The sequence below is a fragment of the Uloborus diversus genome, chromosome 1 (genome assembly GCF_026930045.1).
Source record: "Uloborus diversus isolate 005 chromosome 1, Udiv.v.3.1, whole genome shotgun sequence".
Taxonomy (NCBI): Eukaryota; Metazoa; Arthropoda; class Arachnida; order Araneae; family Uloboridae; genus Uloborus; species Uloborus diversus.
This window is the reverse complement of record NC_072731.1, coordinates 50,281,147-50,289,342: the sequence shown is the minus strand read 5'-3', so window position 1 is coordinate 50,289,342 and position 8,196 is coordinate 50,281,147.

Sequence of the window (8,196 nt, the reverse complement as noted above, 5' to 3'; positions counted from 1 at the left end):
AGAAGTTGCGAGATTTTTGTCGAAAAACAAGATGATAGATTTTGCTTTAAAAACTTAGTGTGACTATTCTGATTTCTCACCTCCGTGAACTTGAATTACTGGGATGTAAATTAATGTGAAAAAAGAAGTGAACCTGTTTTCATATGCTTAACATGTGCGTGTTGTAGCAACGAAGGGAAAAAAATATTTCCCTGAAAAATGTATCCATTATGCCTATATTAATGGAAAATTCCTCACCTCCGTGACGAACCTTATTAATGTCATTATTTCTGAGGTGAACATCAAGCATGGAGGGGAAATACATCAATATTAAGCATTCTACCAAAATTACAAATTGCCAGTATATTCTCAAATTTACAAAATACTATTTTTAATACACACTTGAACTACAAAGATAACTGAATGAACTAATCATTAAAAAAGCTCATTGTTTGCACCCAATTAACAAAATTACTGCTTTGATATTATATTGGCCTCGATTTTTAAACGCTAAAGTTTTTTTTTTTTTTAATCTCCGTGAACAAGGCTTTTTTTTTTTTTTTTTTTTTTTTATTGATGAGTAACACTTTCATGAAATAATGAAAAAAAGAAAAGAAAACAAAAGGCTACGAAATTGAAAAATATTTTCGTTCAAAATTTACACTTTTTGGAGAATGACCCACACACACACACGCCACAGCACAGAAGGAGGGGTATGTTCGCGGAAATTTGTTGTGTGCTGGATGTTCTTTTTGTCGAGAGGAGTGGAGCAAAAAAATTCGATTCCGGGGGACAAGAGCCATTTGTAGAAACAAGAAACCCAACGAGTAGGGTCCTATCGTAACTCGTGTGATTGCAAATAAAATAATAAAATTGAATTCAAGAAGTAATAATTAAAATTATATTTTTATTGCTGTTAACAAAGTAAAACACATTGTTTTCTCTATTATATTTAGAAATTTTTCCTACAACTATTCACCAGTAATTTTTTTTTTTTTTTTTTGTTATTCGTCACGTACAATTTATTTTATGTGCTTGATTTCAAAGCAATTACCTTATAATTTAACTTTCGTTCAATGTTGCTGATAGTTCACGACAAGTGTGCAATAGTATTTTACAGCACTGGAAAAATTTTAAATGTAAGTAATAAATAAAAACAAAAAATAAGTAATCACAAATTATAAAAATAAACAAAATGAAGGGTTTTCTCAGTTATATACGTAATCAAATATTTTTTTTTAACTTCTTTTATAAATTTTTGTTATCAGAATGGAAATTACATCCAGGGTGGAGGTGAGTTTTCACTCTCCTGTACTGCTGCACCAAATGTGATCAACAGCTAATCTTACCACTCCACTGATGCCTTTAATAGTTATTTTTGTGAGGCAGGTTTTGCTTGTTTCGTTGCCAATCTTTCTAAAAAATCGATGTCCGATCAATTACCGACTACCCAAAAGCAGTTATTCTTAAATAATGTTCATTCAATTTCCAAAAACTTGCAGTCAATATCGATTATTAGTGCATCTAGTTCTACATTAATGTCTGAATTACTGCGTTTCATGCAACAGTTGGCTAACTCGGTATTAATTTCGCTAGCAATGTGTTCAACAATTTTCGTTGATGGAGATTCCGTAATCGGCGTAGACCTGGCTCTTAACGCTGCCGATGCAAATTTGAAACTCTCATGATATGCCCTTGATTACATGCATCAAAACTCGGGTGGAATTTCGAATCAAAGTGGCTAATTAAGGTAAAGTGTGTAGTGAAGTGAAGTCATGCTTTTAGCGAATTAAGGGAAGTGAACTGAACTAGAGTAGAGCAGAATGTACTATTTTTGAATAGGAGTCTTGGATATGAATTGGGCATAGACAGTATTTGATGTTCATCATTTGAACTTCAAAGTGACTTTTAAGGACCATAAGAATTATGTCCCCCGAGTCTCTCTTTTTTTTTAATGAATCATCAAATGAAAATAATTTATTAATTATGTTCAATATCCTACTCCATCAGTGCTTTATATTTTTAATACGCTTGTTTTGTTTTCAAATCACTGAACAATATCAAGCAAATTTATTTTCATTAAATAATTGTTCAAAATCAAGATTTACTGGATAGACACTTTGACAATAGACCTACTACAAGATAGTATTTCCGCTGTTGTTTTCCCGGAGTAGTTTGTCATAAATATCAATAAGTTAGCACACTCAGTTTTCATTATAAGTAGAGCCAGGATTATAAAACCAAATACATATGGGCTTATGCAATTGCTTGTTTTTGCTTCTACGTTACTACCTATAACTGCAAATTTTCAAAATACATTGTAACTGCATAATACTGCGCTTTTCACTCGTCCTTGGATTTTTTTTCTTGAAAGAAAGATTACAAAATACTATTGTTCTTTTCACGAAGAGTAGAAAATCGAGTGTTCTGTGGGTCTTTTTCAAGTCGCCCGAATATTAGTGCATACTATCAATGCGCATAATATGTTTAAAGGTATTATCGCAAAATATTAAAATTTATCAATAATAATGTGAAAAAGAACATTAAAAAAAAGAACAAATAAACGAATGTTTCAGAACTTGATTACAATCCTTGTTGCTAACACATTAAACGATCAGAAACAAATTTACATTTTTCAAATAATATTTTTACCAGTCTTCACTGACGTGAAATCAAAAGCATTTTTTTAATCCCATTTTTGCAGGGCTCTGAGCTCTGAAAAGATTTCGCTGAATTTGATGCTGTGATCTTTCTGATATTACAACCTCAAATGGTAAAGGTTGACTTTTCGAGCATCAATTACATTGGCAACGTAAAGCAATAAGGAAAACATCCATTTGGCGAAAAATCAGTCAAAAACTTCACGGCTATTAGTAAATTTGCTTCTTGTCTCTTCTGTCACCAGCAATGATTGTTACGGAGAATGATCTTTTTTGTTGCTTGGCGAGGGGAGGGGGGGCTGTGACTTTCTGCACTAATTTTCAAACTAGTATATAGTGCTTTAGAACAACAAAAAGCAGAAGTCAGAGCTCCAATACATTGGCACATATCTCCCTTATATATCTTGTTGGATTCGAGAGAATTGAAGCAGCTGGTTTTGTAATTACGATAAATTGGCGCAGAAATCTGCATCAAATAAAATCTTTTACTTGTGAACTTAATTAGTGCAAAAGTTGTATTTGTTAACTTTTATTGTAACGGTCTGATTACCGAATAGGCAAATTGTTTTAGCCAATCGCTCAAATGGTAAGGTTTGACTACAGAGGGATCTTGAAATTGCGTTTGGCCAAGGGCCCGCTGATACCCTAATCGAGCCCGGATTTCAAAAGAAGAACATTACAATTTTATTTTAGCACAGCTGACTAAATATTGATCCTGATGCTTCAATGTCAGATTTGTTCAACAATAAACTACAATTTTCACTACACTGAAAAATTGAACAAATTCAAACTCCGAAACATGCATCATCGATCCGCGCAAGATCAAATAAGCACCAAGACAAATGTGTTTTCTGATATTCCATGAAAGAAATGGCAACAATTTTCGAAACCTAATGGAAGTCATAATTCAAAGAAATACTTTCAAAGGCGTAAATTTTTATTTATATGGAAGAGACATATTAATATTTGCTCTGGAAGCTTCAAACGATTCCATTTTTAATCAATAAAATTCAAATAAAGGAAATTGGCGAAGTTTGACTTTTGTAAATCCGTTCTATTTAAAAGTTGCTGCTGAACGGCTACATACAAACAGGGGCGTGCACGGGGGGGGGGGGAGAGAAGGGACACCTGTGGTCCCGGGCTCGAGCCTGAAGGGGGCCTAATATTTTCAAAATGAGGGGTGAAATATAGGGGTAAACAATATAATAAAAATAAATATAGTAAATAAACTAATTTTCTTTATTTTTTCAATTAATTTATCGTACTAAATGTTCTGCTTCTACAAACTGTCAACTTAACATACAATTGTATCGGCACTTAATGTCTCAGAATTATAATCTAAAAGTCAAATATGCATATTTCCTTGTTTACTTTTGGTTTAGAGTTCGTCTACAAATGGGGAAAATAGTTTCTACTAAAAAATTTGACCCTATATTTAGTTTCAAAAAGCATGTTTTATCAAAAAGAATGCATTCATAATTTAAGCCCTGAAAGCGCACTGTTCCATTCATTCACTTGGAAAATATACAGTTGTTTCGCTTTTACTACCTTGCACATTTTTATTTCATCTTTACGACAATGCAGTAAGTGCTAACGGATGACGTTTCGCGTTTTGTCAGACAAAGAAATGATCATTAAGTGGTTTTATGCTTCCGATTTCTGAATCCGGTTATCACCCCTCTCCTACAGTTGTTCACATGTGTTCCCCTGTTGAGGCACATGTGAATTACGTATTAAAGAAATTTTTCGAAAATACCATAACATTAAAAAAATAATAATAAATGTTTTTTTTTTTAATCTCAAAAATTCCATTGACACAAAAAAAGACTATTCGATAATAGAAACACTTTTGCATGAAGAAATTGCCAATATTTTTTGAAAAATGAGCAATGAAAAAAAAAATAATTCCGCCAACCCCCCCCCCCCCCCCGTCCCCCAACTGTACATACATAAATTTAAGCTAAAATACATATTACATGAAAAATTGCATGCACTGTTTAAAAATATCTGTACTACACGTTTGAATGGGAAAAATCATTCCAACTGCAACGCAATTATTTTGTTGTTCCCTTTGGTCGATAAATTTAATTGCACGTTTAGTTTCTTTAGGTGTTTTTTCTCTTTGGTTGAAAATCACGATACAGGGAGTGGTAGCACTATTTGAATTTAATTAGAATAATGTTTCAATAAGCGACTGAAACATTACTTTGTAACATTGATTGTGACAGTATATATTTGGAGAATTCCAAATACTAATTTATGTGTAATATTTTTATGTCAATTTTAGTCAAATGCATTTTCCAGTTGCATTTACTAACGATTTTGAGTTACAATAAGTAGTAATTAAAAAAAAAAACAAATCACTTAATGAAATTAAATGTAGGGTATCGACAAAATCTAAATAAAGAATGAGTTACATTCATTAACAGCTCATATTCAAAAACATCTCACAATGATCGCATAAATGGATTATAAGTCTATATTAAAATTTAAAAAAAGGCCTACATTTTCAATAATACTGCACCAAATGACAGCGAGGTGGATATAGAGCAAGAAAATGAAAAGAAAAAAAATACTTCCCTTTTTTTTAATTAAAAAGTAATACCTGATGACTTGATTTTTTGCGAAAATTATTTCAAAGTTCAGTTCGCAATATTTTGTATCGCGTTGAATTTATTATTATACAGAACGTTATAATTTTTCAGGAAGAACTTTCACAACTTGCCTTTTTCCCAAGCATTGTAATAAAACTACCGAATTGTCGCTAATGGCCTTAAAAGATATTAATTATTCTGCTTCTACCTCCATTAATGATCAGAAATGACGCATCGTTGCTACTGTTAAGCACAAAAGTTAAATTTTCTGAGTAGTTAGCGAGACGTAAAGAAAAAAATGGCTTACAGCTATACAAAACTGAAAATGGTTGCCGCTGACGATACTTAAAGCAATTAATAACATAGCACGAAGGATTTAGTGACAGCATTAAATTTTGGTTCTTTGTTTTATGACCAAGAATACAGGAAACATTTTTCTAAAGCTAAGACAATCAGGTACACTAACCCCTTGTTATATTGTCCCTCGTTATATCGCTCATTTGGATATAATGTGCTTTGCCTCTGTCTTTCCAAAAAAAGAAAGTAAGAAAAAGAACATTCATTTGAATTTTGATGTCTAAAATTTCAATTACAGTGAAACTTAGATAAATCGAAGCTGCAGGAAATGCAAAAAAAAAATCGAATTATAGAAAATTTGGCTTATTGAATACGAAAACAAAACTATAGAATAAAATAAAACAGCACCACTGAAACTCATTAAATTTATAATATGAGCAAAAAAAAGTGATAGAGTAATGTATCAAAGGTAATATCGTCGCCACAAAGCAACAGTAGGATATCTTACTCTGAGGCGACGATATTTTCCTGACAATATAAGGTAATTCTTGGAAAACAAATTTATAATTTTATTTAGCATTTAATAATTCTTCATCAGCAAAAAATATTTTTTTTTTTAATCTGTTGTCAAACATTGTTTAGAACAGAAACTTGATCTTTCATTCAATAGTCGTCGGATATTTTTGAAGCATCAAAGAAGGAATCGGTAATATTCAGACGGGATTCTATAAAAACTGGCAATATGTATCTGCTGCTTTTCATGCGCCATCTTTTTCTCTTACACCGAAAATCGAAACGTTTTTTCGATTTTTCAAAATTGTTGAAAAAATTGGAGGTACATCAAATTTCAATGCAATTTTCTTTTTTGCTGCGTCACAATCGAATTAATTCAACTTTTTCCTGCTAGCTTAAAATTTTAACTCTTCTCTTAGTCTATTTAAAAGTTTTATCCCAAACGTTCAGAAATCCAAGAAACGGCACCATAAACATTCGCTTTCTACAACAACGAACGAAAAAATCGGGTAATGGAAAAAGACCCGGAGCTTCGTAGAACACCGCAGAATCCCAAAAATAGCTCTCCCTTCTAATAACCAACCTCCCTTCGCCAAAAGTGGAAATATTCTATAATCATACACTCCCCCCCCCCCCCGTAATTTTTTTTATCCCATTTTCGAGCTGCCTTAAATCAAAGCTTTTTCTTTTCTGCCAAAAACAATGAAGTAAACAATAATTTCATACGAATTGAAATAATAATAATAAAACTTGCCAAATTATGTGCAAATAATCAGTTACAGAGATTTATTAAATTCAACTTGCCTACACGCCTTTTCATGCAGTGCAATGGCGCCATTTTCTTTCTTTTTGTTCATACTTTTTGAGGAACAAAAAAAAAACACGATTTCGACATATAGAGCTACGTTAGCCATGAAACTTGAACAAGAATCATAAAATTCGATTTATCAAATATTTCGACTTAATAAAATTCGGCTTATCGAAAATAAATAACATAAGTTCTTTATTCAGTTAAACGGGAATAAATATTCACTTTGACTTGTCGAAGTTACGGCTCATCGAAGGGCGACTTAATGAAGTTTCACTGTATGTTTTTCGCCATCGCGAATTGCGATAGGACCCTATTCGTTTGGTTTCTTATTTCAACAAATGGAATGAAAATGGACAAGAAAATTGCACCAGTCAAATGATGACTGGTGACATTTAGAATAGATAATACGAGGCATATCCATAAAAAAAGAAATGGTGATTATATTTCATGGCCGATATCCACCAGTTATCACATAAATTATTTACATCGTATAACGTTATGCATTTTTATTTATCAATCCTAAATGTTTTGAATTAGTAATATGCAATTTTTGTATTTAAATGAAATTCTGCTGCACAAATTCATCTATGCCCCCCCCCCCATGAAGAAACGTAATTTTGCGCAAAAAAAAGCATTTTTTAATGTAAATTCCGTTGAGTTAAGCCCTGAAAAAAATATGAATCGAAACCACAGACCAACCAAGAGAATCAAACCACAGACGATCTGTAACTATGACTTTACTATTAACGTATTTCACGAAAATGATTTAGGTCGACACATACACATTCATCTTCTAGAACCCTTTCCATAATCAAAACTATCTTTCCCTCACTTGCCAAAATTATTAATTCTTGGGATTTTCTCCCTCTCTCTTTCTTAAAATCATAATTATTATTATTATTTTTATATTTTGTTTCATTTTATCTTCAAAAATAAGTTTTCACCAAACTTATTTCTTCGAGCAAAACACTTTCTATTTCGAATATTTTACTAAAAAAGAATTTAAAATCACAAATTATGATAACGACAAAATATTATCCGCAATATGAGACATTTTATTCGTTTTTTCGTTCAAAAACAACTGTAATAATTATCTTATTTCACTTCTCAAGGGAACTTCTTTTTAACTCATTTATAAACTTCTTCAAAAATATTTTACCAGGGTTCATACTCAATTTGGATAAAAAAATTCCATGACTTTTCCAAGACTTTTTCATGACTTCATAAAAATTTTCATGACCTTATTACACGAAGAGAATAGTACCATTTAATGTCAAACTTGCCAATTTTCGGAAATAAGCCTTAGAAAAACTTTTACATGAATGCCACTACCTCGTTGGAG